Below are 13250 nucleotides of genomic sequence, written 5' to 3' on the forward strand. Positions count from 1 at the left end.
ACAAAATAGGCTTTGTGTCAGATGATTTTGCCCAACTGTAGGCCAATAGAAATGCTCTGAGCACATCTGAGGAGGGCTAGGCATGGCTGTGATGTTCTGTATGGCAGGTGTATTAAATGCACTTTCCACTTAGGTTATTTTCAACTTAGGATGGATTTAATGGGGAGTAGGGGGTGCACACAACTCCGTCGTAAGTTGAGGAGAATCTGTGTTCTGTTTTCAAAATCCGTATGTTAAAATGATCGATGTCAACTAAGCTTTCAAAACATGTTCTAAAATAGGCAAATCTGCCGAAGTGTGGAAAGGGCATTCCACGGTTTTATTGCACATTCCCTTGGAAATCTTTGTCTGAAATTTTCCAAGTAATCCAAATATCCAAAATAAGGTATTGTAAGTTCTCTGGAGAGGGATTTATTTTTAGGAAAAGGCTGTCATTGCTTGTGGAATCCATATTCATAAGTGGTTTTTGTATTTGGTATTAATTCCTCTATACTATAAGACCCAGAAAGACATGTTCTGTAAGTACACTAACTCTGATATGGTTTCTTTCAACAGTTTGTTCTCAATAATTACAACAGCAACAATAACAACAGAAAAATCAGATGTGAATAGACTCTGTGTCTTCTAGTCTTTATCACAGTAGCCTGATATTTTAATCCCGTTAAGTACTTTATTATTCCAGAGTCTACAAAGAGAAACAGTGGTGGTGTGTGGGCGGGATAGACTAGGCTGGTGTAAACTCTTTTCGTGTAAATACACGCATTGACGTCCAGGCATTGTGATGCTTCCTCAGTCAATTCAATTAAAGTCGTAAAAACTTTGCAAAGCTAACCACACCTGTCAAAAAAATGTCAACACTAGTCAGCCTTCTATTTCTTCTTCTTTTTTTTTTTTTCCTAGCCTAATTCAGGCTACTCCTCATTTTAGGAATTTCTAGATCCCAAGACTTAAACTTAATGATTTCACTGAACTTTGCCTATTACAGTACATTTTCCTTCTTTTTGTCAGAAAGACATATAATTATGAGAAATGTGATTTAGAATAAGGGAGAGCAGTGGTTTTTAATTAAAAAAAAACCATGATAGATTCTACAAAATAGAGCACCATTTCAGGGAGCTTGAAGTTATAATAAAATTCTAGAGTGAATAATTATATAATGGTTTATAAGCTTTCACAAAGCAAATGGTAATCAGGTTAGGATAAATTAACCAAGATTAAGAAATACCAGATTATTAAATACTTTTAAAAATAGTCTTTTTAGACAGGAAGATTTGGAAAATGCTATAAACATGTCATATATGAATTTCAATAAACAATGTGACAAAGACATTTTGGGGAGTATTTGGGGCAAGCTGGTGACATGTAGACTGTAGAGTCACCCACGTGAATTTGTAACTGACTGAAGGCCTTCTTTCTCAGATGCTACTGCTGGTTCATGGCTGTCCTGGACAGATGCCTGCAGAGTGTGCTCAGGCCTATGTGTTCAGCCCTGCTGTGCTCACTGTTTCATGGACTGGTGACTGAAAGATGGAGCCATTCTAAAGAGATGGAAACAATAGGAACTGTATACAAACAGAGCTGGGTAGATGGAGTGTAAGAGTGGTACATGTGGCCGGGCGTGGTGACTCATGCCTGTAATCCCAGCACTTTGGGAGGCTGAGGCAGGCGGATCACCTGAGGTCAGGAGTTCAAGACTGGCCTGGCCAACATGATGAAACCCCGTCTCTACTGAAAACACAAAAATCAACCAGGCATGGTGGTGCATGCCTGTAGTCTCAGCTACTTGGGAGGCTGAAGCAGGAGAATTAATTGCTTGAACCTGGAAGGCAGAGGTTGCAATGAGTCGAGATCTAAAGACCTCTGCTTTTATTCTTTTGTAATTTATATTTACAGATTGTCCTTTTCTTTTTAAAAAATACTTATTTAAGGGTAGGCAGTGTGTTTTCTTTTTTTTTTCTTTTTCTTTTTTTTTTGAGATGGAGTTTTGCTCTTGTTGCCCAGGCTCGAGTGCAGTGGTGGGATCTCAGTTCACCGAAACCTCTGCCTCCTGGGTTCAAGCGATTCTCCTGCCTCAGCCTCCCAAGTAGCTGAAATTACAGGCATGCGCCACCATGCCCAGCTAATTTTGTATTTTTAGTAGAGACAGTGTTTCTCCATGTTGGTCAGGCTGGTCTCAAACTCCCGACCTTAGGTGATCTGCCCTCCTCAACTTCCCAAAGGGCTGAGATTACAGGCATGAGCCACCGCGCCTGGCTGGCAATCTGTTTGCTTGAACTGGCAGTGCTGTAGAAAGGGTAGAGCAAAGAGCGTTTTCCTCTAGTGGAGATGACTTTGTGCTCAGTCTTTATACCACGAAAGTAAGGATCATGTGGGTGTGGTATCTGGGGAAAGAGAAAAATGTCAAATTCAGATATAGCTGCATAACTTGAACGTAACTTCCTCTTTTAAAAATTATTTTTAATGTAACATAGTTTTCTGTAAAATAAAGTAAAAATATTAATAATAGTGGTTTTAATGTCAAGCAGGATACATAATTTACGCTATCTACAATACTTATCCACTGACACACTCCACACGATTACAACTGATTCATGAAATGAATAAATAAACAATTCAGCTTAGATGAGTTAGAAACATTTCCAAAATTAAGTGGAAGAAAAGTGTTACAAGCAAACAAACAGTGTTACTTGGAAATGAGGATAAATCTTTTGTAGTAAATTATTAATAGATACCCATTTTTTATTTTGAAGATTAAAATGATACCACATTTTAAATATAGCAAGTTCAAGCACAATTTAATGAGGAATAGTCAGTAATATTCAATATAACTATAAAACCAGTGATGTATAAAAACTGTGGTACATAAAGTTCTAATACAGATTTTTAATTTTTTTGGTAAAATAGAGTTAAACAACAATCATATTAAATCAGATTGGCATTACCTACAGTGCCAATTCTTTCCTGAATAAGAGGTTTAATAAACATGTGATTAAAAATTTCAAATTGAATCTAAGGACAAAAAGTTAGTCCTGCCCAGTTGTGTTGACACAGTCTGGCCAGGTGGGCTGGCTGGAACTGGATTTGACAAAAAGTAGTGGGGGCTGCTCCAAACCTCCGTGTATGCAGCAAAAGGTAAAACATGGTTTCAAACATTTCTGATGAATAAAGTTAGAAATGAGCAGACTGCGTCTCGAAGTCTACATTTCCATGAAGACGAAGGAGGCAGTGAGTGCCTGTCAGTGTGCCTCTGTGGCCAGTGCCTTGAAAGGAAAGTTACACCTTTGAAGGGAGCTGGTAGACCTTCGGCTGATTATAGAATACAGCCATGGCGACTCACAGAGCCTCATAAATTAAAACAGGAACTGCCTGGATGGCTGTTTAAAACCTCCAGAAAAATACCTCAAAGGCAAGATGTTAAATGCTTGAATCAGACATCTCTCCTTATAAGTGAAATCTCTGTTCCTGAGACATTTTAGTAACATTATTGCAGGAATTTGGTAAAGTGTGAATGCAAAAGGACAGTGGCATCGTTAAACAGGGCTAACTACAGTTGCAATATTCTAGACAAAGGATCACGGAGAATCAGAATCTGGATTTTTACATACTGTGGCGATATCTGCAGTTCATTTTATTTTTGTTTGCTTACTTAGCTTTCACAAATGTAAACTACATTTCTAATAACAGCTCATAAATTTGATCATAAATGTATTTTCTTTAAGAACTTCAAGACATTCATTGGCGATTGATTATTTATTACCCAGTTGTGATCCATTTTTTGCTGATCTTATGGCCACACTTATTCAGGTGATATCCTTTAACCTGATTTGTGAATTTAAACTTGGCAATTAAAAAGCAAAAAACAAAACATAACTTTGCATTAGATTGGGTGTAGTGAAAAGTCTGTGGGTTAGCCCATGTTACTTAACCTTTCACACTGGATTTGTTTTTCTATTCCTGAATAATTCAGTAAATCAATATAAATTATGTAAATGACCAATACCTAAAACACAAGTTAACCTACACACATATGCACACACACATATATACATTTGAAATGTAATGAATAATTCAAAATTTGAAATGTAAAAAGCATTACAGAATAGATTTCTATGACAAGAGGTTTGGTCAACACAGCAAAATACGTCACCGCAGTCAAAAGGTTGCCCCCATTTAATGCTGATGCCTGAGCCATCCTAACAGGTACATGAAAACTTTGACAGAAGACCATACTTCTTTTATTTGCTTTGAGCGGTGCCATATATACCTGTCTGGTACTTTTACAGACAGTTTCAGTTAGAACCACTGTTAAACAAGAGTACTACTGAACGTTTACATTTGTAGCTGAGGTGGTTTCTTTTCTTCAACCAGCAACAGGCATAGCTGCTGCGGTGGTTCTCTCTCCAAAGTGGCTGGAACTGGCACTTCCGGAGGGGCGGGAATCAAAGCTGCAAACAGAAACCTGAATTGGTCTCAGGCTCTTGCCCACGTGAGGCATAAAAGTAGAGAGAGGAGGCCAGGTGCGGTGGCTCATGCCTGTAATCTCAGCACTTTGGGAGGCCGAAGTGGGCGGATCTCCTGAGGTCAGGAGTTCCAGAGCAGCCTGGTCAACATGGTGAAGCCCATCTCCATTAAAAATACAAAAAAATTGGCCAGGCATGGTGGTGGGTGCCTGTAATCCCAGATACTCTGGAGGCTGAGTCAGGAGAATTGCTTGAACCTGGGAGGCGGAGGTTGCAGTGAGCCAAGATCACCCCACTGCACTCCAGCTTTGGTGACAGTTCGAGACTCTGTCTCAAAAAAAAAAAAAAAAAAAAAAAAAGAAAGTAAAGTAGACAGAGGATGATGTGCTGTGTGAAGAATAAGGTTTCCCAGTGGTCATGGTAGAAAATAATATAACAAGTAATTGAATGTTATCTTCAGGTTGAAGGAAATTTTTCACATGGCTTTTTTTTTTCAGCCTCCTGAGTAGTTGGGATTACAGGCACCAGCCACCGTGCCCGGCTGAATGACTTTTTAAAAGCTTTCCATTTAGATCACCATATTATTCATACCGTGTTGGGATGTTCAAGTAAATTATCTATTTGCCTTTTTTTTCCTAATGAGATAAACTTAACAATGCAGAGCAGGATTTCTTTAGTCTTGGTGGCTTATCTTAAATCATATTGCCAATGAGGGGGATTTAGTTTGTCTTCAGCATAGCATGTTTACCACCTAAGAATGATAATGCAGCAGCAATAGTTACTATCCACTGAGAGTGCAATACACCGACTACATCATGTGTTGAGTTCATTTATTTCTCCTGACCCATGGAGGGGTAGAACATTTCAGTAACTTGGACTGTGGGATTTGAGTTCTTTAACATTAGAGTCATTGCTCCAAACTCCTAAGTTAATAATTGCAAATTGCTCATGCACACAACGATTTACAATTATTAATATTCTTTGCTCCTTCACTTTTCCTACAAATACTTATCATCAAGCATCTTTTCTATGGCAGGCACGGTTTTTTAGTGCACAAAATTGCCCAAAGCCTTTCCCCTTGTTTTGTGTATGTTCTAAGGGGAAACAGACAATAAAATATGTATAATGAAGAAGCAAACAATAATAAGACGCAAGGTCAAGTACTGTTGATAGTAGCGCAGCTGTGAGGCAGGTATATAGTACAGCGGATAGATAATATAACAGATTGCTATATTAAATAGGGTTATTTAGGAAGGTGAGATTTGAGCAAAGGCTTGAAAGCCACAGATACTTTTCATGATGCTAGAACAAGATCGAAAACAACCCCTTCCTTCCTGTCGACTTCGTATCCCTAGGCTGCTATGGGTATTGGAAGATACGCTACCATTGCCATACTCCTGGGACAAAATGACAGGATAATAGATGTTGAAGTGGCGGCTCTTTACCCAAACAGAGCATTTACACTTAGAGACCTGAGGCTGGGTACATCAGGCAACATTCCCCATGGTCTGTCTGACTGTGCGGTCCTGCCGTTATCTGGGTAGGCTAGTTCCTTGGCATTATGTTGCATCTTCTTCTCTTCCAAATGCAGTATCAATGCCTTATTCCTCTTTATATACTCATGTCACCGCTTCCACAAGCCCAGTATTTGTGCTAATGCTTTGCAGAAAAGTACTAAGTAAATTTTTATATATTGCAAACATGTTTTTCATTTTCAAGATACATATTTTTTAAAACATAATACTTTTAGTGAAAATTACTTATGAACAGTAACAAGAAGAATCAAATTGAACTGGTAAACATAAAATGCTTTAGTTTAATCAGACATTTGCTAGTGTTTTCTTTTTTTCTGGGACCCAGAAAAAAGCCTTAACATGCAAGAGAAAGTGAAAAGGTCTAGGGGCTGAGACCATGTGAACAAATGTCTGTCTGTCCTCTTTATGGTGAATTCAACTTTCCTCCTCCGACAGGCGAGACACAACTCATTCTATATTGGGCTGCTATTTCCTATGGTAAAGCCTGAAAAATCTGTCCACGTATCTATGTATAGTTATAAGTTAATTCTGGCACACGGTTGCCTTAGAAAGATGAAATACATGCTCACAAAAAGCAATCTGTTGGCTGAGACTGGGAAAATGCTGGCTGGAGCCCATGCTGTCTGTTTAAAAGGGAGCTGTGGAAATTGCCAGCTGTGAATGAGATAGGAAATTTGTTGATTGGTTTGTTGTAATTTTTTTCTCCATCATTTTCCAAAAGAAGAAGCAGGCATGAATTCTGGCAGTTTTCTGTTTTTCCCTTGCTTCCCAGATTTAGCTCACTGATTGCGTAATTTTCTTTCTGCTCATTTTCCAGGAAGGTCCATGGGCGCTAGCCGCCGCCTTTTGATGCCAGTTTACACCAGAAGGCAGTGGCTAGTAGGGAATGTGTGCCATTTCCCCAGGGCCAATCCGCTCAACTCAGTCCCGGGGTAAGTCCGTTGAAAGCAGGCAGTGGGAATTACAGATAAGGGAAGATTTCTTTTTTCTTCCCATAGTGCTCAGAGGGCACGAAGGAATTCTAAACAATCATCTCATTAGTTATAAAACAAATTTTCACTTCTGCAGACCTTCATACTACACATCAATGAAACTATTAATTTATCTTAATTGAACATGGTGCAAGTCTTTATCCTGTTTTATATTAATAAACAGGTTTGAAACCTCTTCTTTTCAAACATAGCATTTAAAAATTGGTGCTAATGTTTAGTTATGATGGTTTCTGCAGTAACACATTCACACATAATGCAATTAGTCATTTCCTAGTGTGGACACTGCATTGTTTTAACCTCCAAAGAAGAATTCAGATTTGCTCCCAAATCTAGAAACATGGTCAGATGCACCACTTGACAATGAATCCAAAATCTTGACAATTCAATTTTGGTAAGCAATAAAGAATGTGTATATGCCACACCTGGAACATATGAAGTAAGTTGACATCAAGGAGCACACGGCTAATATTTGAGCACTTAACAACGAACACTTTCTAGTGGCATTTCCAGGAAATCACACAAAGTAGGAGCACAGGTCAAAATGATTAGAAGGCAGCCGGGAAGGTCTTCACACTGGCACCATAAATTTTATTCTTTATGTACATTTCTTTTTCTAGTTGCTAAAGTTAGGAAAGCTGGTAGAAGAAGAATGGGAAAATTGAAGGGAAATAAGTGATAGGGTGTTTATTTACAACTCTGCCTAAGTTCAAATAAATAAATAAATAAATAAACAGAGAGAGAGAGAGAGAGAGAGAGAGAGAGACAGAGAGAGAGAGAGAGAGAATTGGTTACCTACGAAACTGTTTCCTACCCATCTGGGGACAGCTGCCCTCTGGTTTCCTTCACAACTCTACAGAAAAGACTGACTTAGACAAATGCTTCTTTGGAAAAGACTTTTCTTCCACCTGGCAGCTTCTTTGCATTGTTACTGCATTAATCTTTCTCCATGCCTGTTTCATTCTCATTTTTTGTTTGTTTGTTTGTCTTTGAGACAGAATCTTGCTGTGTTGCCCAGACTGCAGTACAGTAGTGCAATCTCAGCTCACTGCAACCTCCTCCTCTGGGGTTCAAGTGATTCTCCTGCCGCAGGCTCCCGAGTGGCTGGGATTACAGGCAACCACCACCAAGCCCAGCTAATTTTTGTATTTTTAGTAGAGACGGGGTTTCACCTTGTTGGCCAGGCTGGTCTTGAACTCCTGACCTCAGGTGATCCACCCTCCCAAAGTGCTGGGATTACAGGCGTGAGCCACCCAACCCAACCTCATGTGTATTTTTTGGACTCCAGATTCTCCTCCTTCAACCCAGTTTTATATATGCAACCACCACACATAGCTTTCTCAGGCAGAGCTATAATCCCATTCCTATTTTGCTTGGTAAACTTTCCACAAATTTGAAACTAGTACATGTGCAAGGTTTATAAAGACGTAAAAAGAAATATACAGTTAGAGTATAATTAAAGGAAGAATTTATCAAATAGCAGCTAAGATGAGGTGATGTGACTATATGAGTATTTTTAAAATGTTGCTTTAGTTTTTGTATTTATTCAATTCTCTGTGACAAATTAGTATTTAGTAATCAGATAAAAAATGTTGTAGATATATTTATAACATAATAAGTTTGTTTTTTCCTGATTCTTTCTCTTATTTTGTTCACTAAGTGCAGTAAGATGTACCTGAGGGTTTCTTTCAAGTCTTGGATCTTTAAAAGATCAAGCGAGGCTTGGGAGAGGTCGGGGAAAATAAAATATGGACCAAGTAGTTTAGATGCTTAGCGTAGAATAAATGAGGCTTTTAAAGTTTCTAGGTGATTCATTCCAGCTTATGAGCCAAACTGCTACATGACACATTAGAACTGAGGGGCTCACTGGTGCTGACGAGTCTGCCTGGAGTGTCCTTAGATGCCCAAGCAGTGTCGTGCTGATAGGAGAGGCTGGTCAGGGAATCGAGACTCTTGGCTGTTTCTTCTTAAGAACCATGGCTAATGGGAAGCTTTGATCAGCTGCAGGGAAGCAAAACTCATTCCTGGGGAAAGGGCATGAAAATAACCAGGAACCATTTGAGAGCGCAGCTTAACAGATCGACACTTAAGAAAAGGACTGGAATTTTTTTTTTTTTTTTTTTGAGATGGAGTCTAGCTCTGTTGCCAAGGCTGGACTGCAGTGGTATGATCTTGGCTCACTGCAATCTCCGCCTCCTGGGTTCAAGCAATTCTCCTGCCTCAGCCTCCTGAGCAGCTGGGACTATAGGTGCGACCCTCTACACCTGGCTAATTTTTGTATTTTTAGTAAAGATGGGGTTTCACCGTGTTGTCCAGGCTGGTCTCGAACTCCTGACCTCAGGTGATCCACCCACCTTGGCCTCCCAAAGTGCTGGGATTACAGGCGTGAGCCACCGCACTGGGCCTATCTCACGTTTTTTTGTTTTCAGCTAATTATTATGGCTTTAGAGTCACTGTGTGAACTAGATGAGAGACCTCTTCATATTTTAAGCAATTGCAGTTTCTGGCTTAGCGCCTCCATTCATTCAGCAAATAGCTTTTAGCCCTGGTTTGTGCCGCTCCGGGTGCTAAGGATATGGCCCAAGGTGGACGAGATCCCATTCTTGCAGAGTTGATGTTTAGCATTATAATGCAATACTTGGCTGAATCTGAGGTTTTATGAGTTGAGGTTTTATGTTAAGAGATTTATCCTTTCACTGTTTCCAGTTCCCACTGTAGCAGTAAGAAAAGTATGAATATCTCACCGGTTAATTCTGTTTTATGTAGCTATAAGGACATTACCACAATTTACAGATAGCTTAGAAAGAGAAGGAGGAAGGACAGGCGCGGTGGCTCACGCCTGTAATCCCAGCACTTTGGGAGGCTGAGGTGGGCAGATCACGAGGTCAGGAGATGGAGACCATCCTGGCTAACATGGTGAAACCCCGTCTCTAATAAAAATACAAAAAATTAGCCGGGCGAGGTGGCGGCGCCTGTGGTCCCAGCTCCTCGGGAGGCTGAGGCAGGAGAATGGCGGGAACCCGGGAGGCGGAGCTTGCAGTGAGCTGAGATCCGACCACTGTACTCCAGCCTGGGCGACAGAGCGAGACTCCGTCTCAAATAAATAAACAACAACAACAATAAAAAACAAACAAAAAAACCCAAAAAACAAACAAAATACAAAAATTAGCCTGGCATGGTGGTGGGCGCCTGTAGTCCCAGCTACTTGGGAGACTGAGAAAGGAGAATCGCTTGAACCCAGGAGGCAGTGGTTGCTGTGAGCCGAGATCGCACCATTGCACTCCAGTGTGGGAGACAGAGCAATGCTCTAAGAAAGAAAAGAAAAGAAAAGAAAAGAAAAGAAAAGAAAAGAAAAGAAAAGAAAAGAAATAGCAGGAGAAAGCAGAACTGATGTGAGAAACAATAGATTCCAAAAACTAAATCTCAACTTGCAATAATTGCTACAATTTATTGAGCAAGTACTTACTAGATAGCTAAGTTTTATATACACTCTCATAATAGCAGCACTAAAAAATTGGGAATATTATGCTCATTTTACCAAGGATAAAATCAAGGTGTAGAACGGTTAAGTGCCTTGCCCAAGGGTACATAGCTAATAGAAGGAGATTAAAAATCAAGTTTTTTTTTTTCTTTTTAAACTTTATTTTAGATTCGGGGGTACATGAGGAGATTTGTTAAAAGGGTATATTGTGTGATGCTGAGATTTGGGCTGCTATTGATCAAGTCACCCAAATGGTAAACATAGTTCCTGGTAGAAAGTGCTGTAGCCCTTGATCTCTTCCCTTCCTCTCTCTCCCCTTTTGGTGTTGTGGTGTTGCCAGTGTCTACTGTTTCCATCTTTTTCATCTTTTTTTTTGAGACGGAGTCTTGCTCTGTCACCCAGGCTGGAGTGCAATGACGCCATCTCAGCTCACTGCAAGCTCCGCCTCCTGGGTTCAGGCAGTTTCCTGTCTCAGCCTCCCGAGTAGCTGGGATTACAGATGCCTGCCACCAAGCCCGGCTAATTTTTGTATTTTTAGTAGAGATGGGGTTTCTCGCTGTTGGCCAGGCTGGTCTCGAACTCCTGACCTCGTGATCCACCCATCTCGGCCTCCCAAAGTGCTGGGATTACAGGCGTGAGCCGCCGCGCCCGGCCTACCGTTTCCATCTTTATGGATGTTTATACCCAAGGTTTAGCCCCACCTGTAAGTGAGAACATAAGGTATTTGGTAAAATTCAAGCTCTACTTGCATGTTCTTTTCTAGACATTGCTACCATGAAGAATAAACTGAGGAATTTTTTCAGAATTGAGTCTAAGCTGACACACAACATACCACGAGAGGCCCTCTCACGTTTCCATGACACCGTTTTCCTACCACCATGATGGGGCTAATGCACATTGATTTATAAGCCAGAGATTCCTTCCAGCTTGAATTGCACATTATGTTTTCTAGATCGGAGACTGACAAATTATGGCTGCAGGCCAAACCCAACCCTCTGCTTATTTGTGTATAGCCTCTGAGCTGCAGTGGCACGATCTCAGCTCACTGCAAGCTCCGCCTCCCGGGTTCCTGCCATTCTCCTGCCTCAGTCTCCTGAGTAGCTGGGACCACAGGCACCAGCCACCACGTCCGGCTAATTTTTTGTATTTTTAGTAGAGATGGGATTTCACCCTGTTAGCCAGGACGGTCTCGATCTCCTGACCTCGTGATCCGCCGACCTCGGCCTCCCAAAGTGCTGGGATTACAGGCATAAGCTACTGTGCCTGGCTTTTTTTTTTTTTTTTTTTTTTTTTTTTTTTTTTTGTATTTTAGTAGAGACAGGGTTTCACCATATTGCCCAAGCTGGTCTTGAACTCCTGAGTTCAGGCAATCTGCCCGCCTCAGCCTCCCAAAGTGCTAGGATTACAGGTGTGAGCCACCATACCCGGCCAAGAGTAAGTTTGATGATACATGAAATTTACATGAAGTTAAAATTTCAGTCCCGTAAATAAAGTTTTATTGGAACATAGCCTCACATCACTTATGTGTTATCTTTGGCTGTGTACATGCCACCGGAGCAGAGCTGAGTAGTGGTTTCAGAGACCTGATGGCTCACAAAGCCTCTCAGCCTTTTACAGAATAAAGCTGGTTGACCTTCACTTTGTAAGAATAGCCGTAAGGACCACTCCTCTTGACCAAGAACCTGTTCGATTTATTTGCCATTAGTTCACTAGTTTCTTCATTCATTCTTCCGTCAAAAACTTACTATCTGCTTCCTATCAAACTTTGTGCTAGGCACTGCGGTAGAGGAACAAATAAAACTATAGAATGCCTAGGAACACAATGGAAGGGGGAAAGACAAAGGCTGTTTCAGGAAGAAAGAATATGTGAAGACATGAAGTGATAACATAATGATAGTAATGACCCCCTTTAGCGAGCAACTCACAAAACCACTTCTAGCACATGTGGAGCATGAAGCAAGCCCTGTACCAGCCCAAGACCACCTTATTAAAGGCTCAGAACCACACTTTCCGGTAGATTAATCACAAATCATGAAACTGTATCGAAGTAGAAACAGGTTTGTAGTGGTCATGAAACTTACTCGTGGCACACAGCGAAAGAGTGCGGTAATCGGAACTCCTAACCAGGTCTACCGGGCCAGACCGAACAGGTGCTTTTATGGATATTGAAATTTCACAAGAATCCAACAGAATATGTGTTATTATTATTAAAATAGATTTTTGATGATCTGTCATGTACAAAGACATGTCAGATTAATCCATTTTTTGATTAATCTGTATTTACAACAGCATTAGGGACCTGAGATGTTCTTTCCTTCCCAGGAAAACTTCGTGCGATGTCAGAAAAGCTCCCCCGCTTTTGTCACACAATTTTCTGTCCATGCCCAGTCCTCGCAGGGTGGCAGAGACACCAGCAATAGATATTGATGTATGATTTGAGTGTAGGCCCTGCTTTCTCCCCTTAAACATTGGTGATGATTCATCTTTTTCCCATTGTTTTCAAGTATTATTTTTTAGCAAGTTCTAAATGGCTAAATGTGTTTCCTGGAGTTCGTATTCTGTTACATCGAAGTTACGTGATTTTTTTTTCATTTTATTTTATTTATTTTTTTAGACGGAGTCTTGCTCTGCCGCCCAAGCTGGAGTGCGTGCTTCGTCCAGAATTGGTTCCCTCCAATGGGTTCTTGGTATAGCTGACTTCAAGAATGATGCCAGACCCTCGTGGTGAGTGTTACAATTCTTAAACATGGTGTGTCCACAGTTTGTTCCTTCAGATGTTCAAGCT

This window comes from Chlorocebus sabaeus, chromosome 7, assembly GCF_047675955.1.
Source record: "Chlorocebus sabaeus isolate Y175 chromosome 7, mChlSab1.0.hap1, whole genome shotgun sequence".
Taxonomy (NCBI): Eukaryota; Metazoa; Chordata; class Mammalia; order Primates; family Cercopithecidae; genus Chlorocebus; species Chlorocebus sabaeus.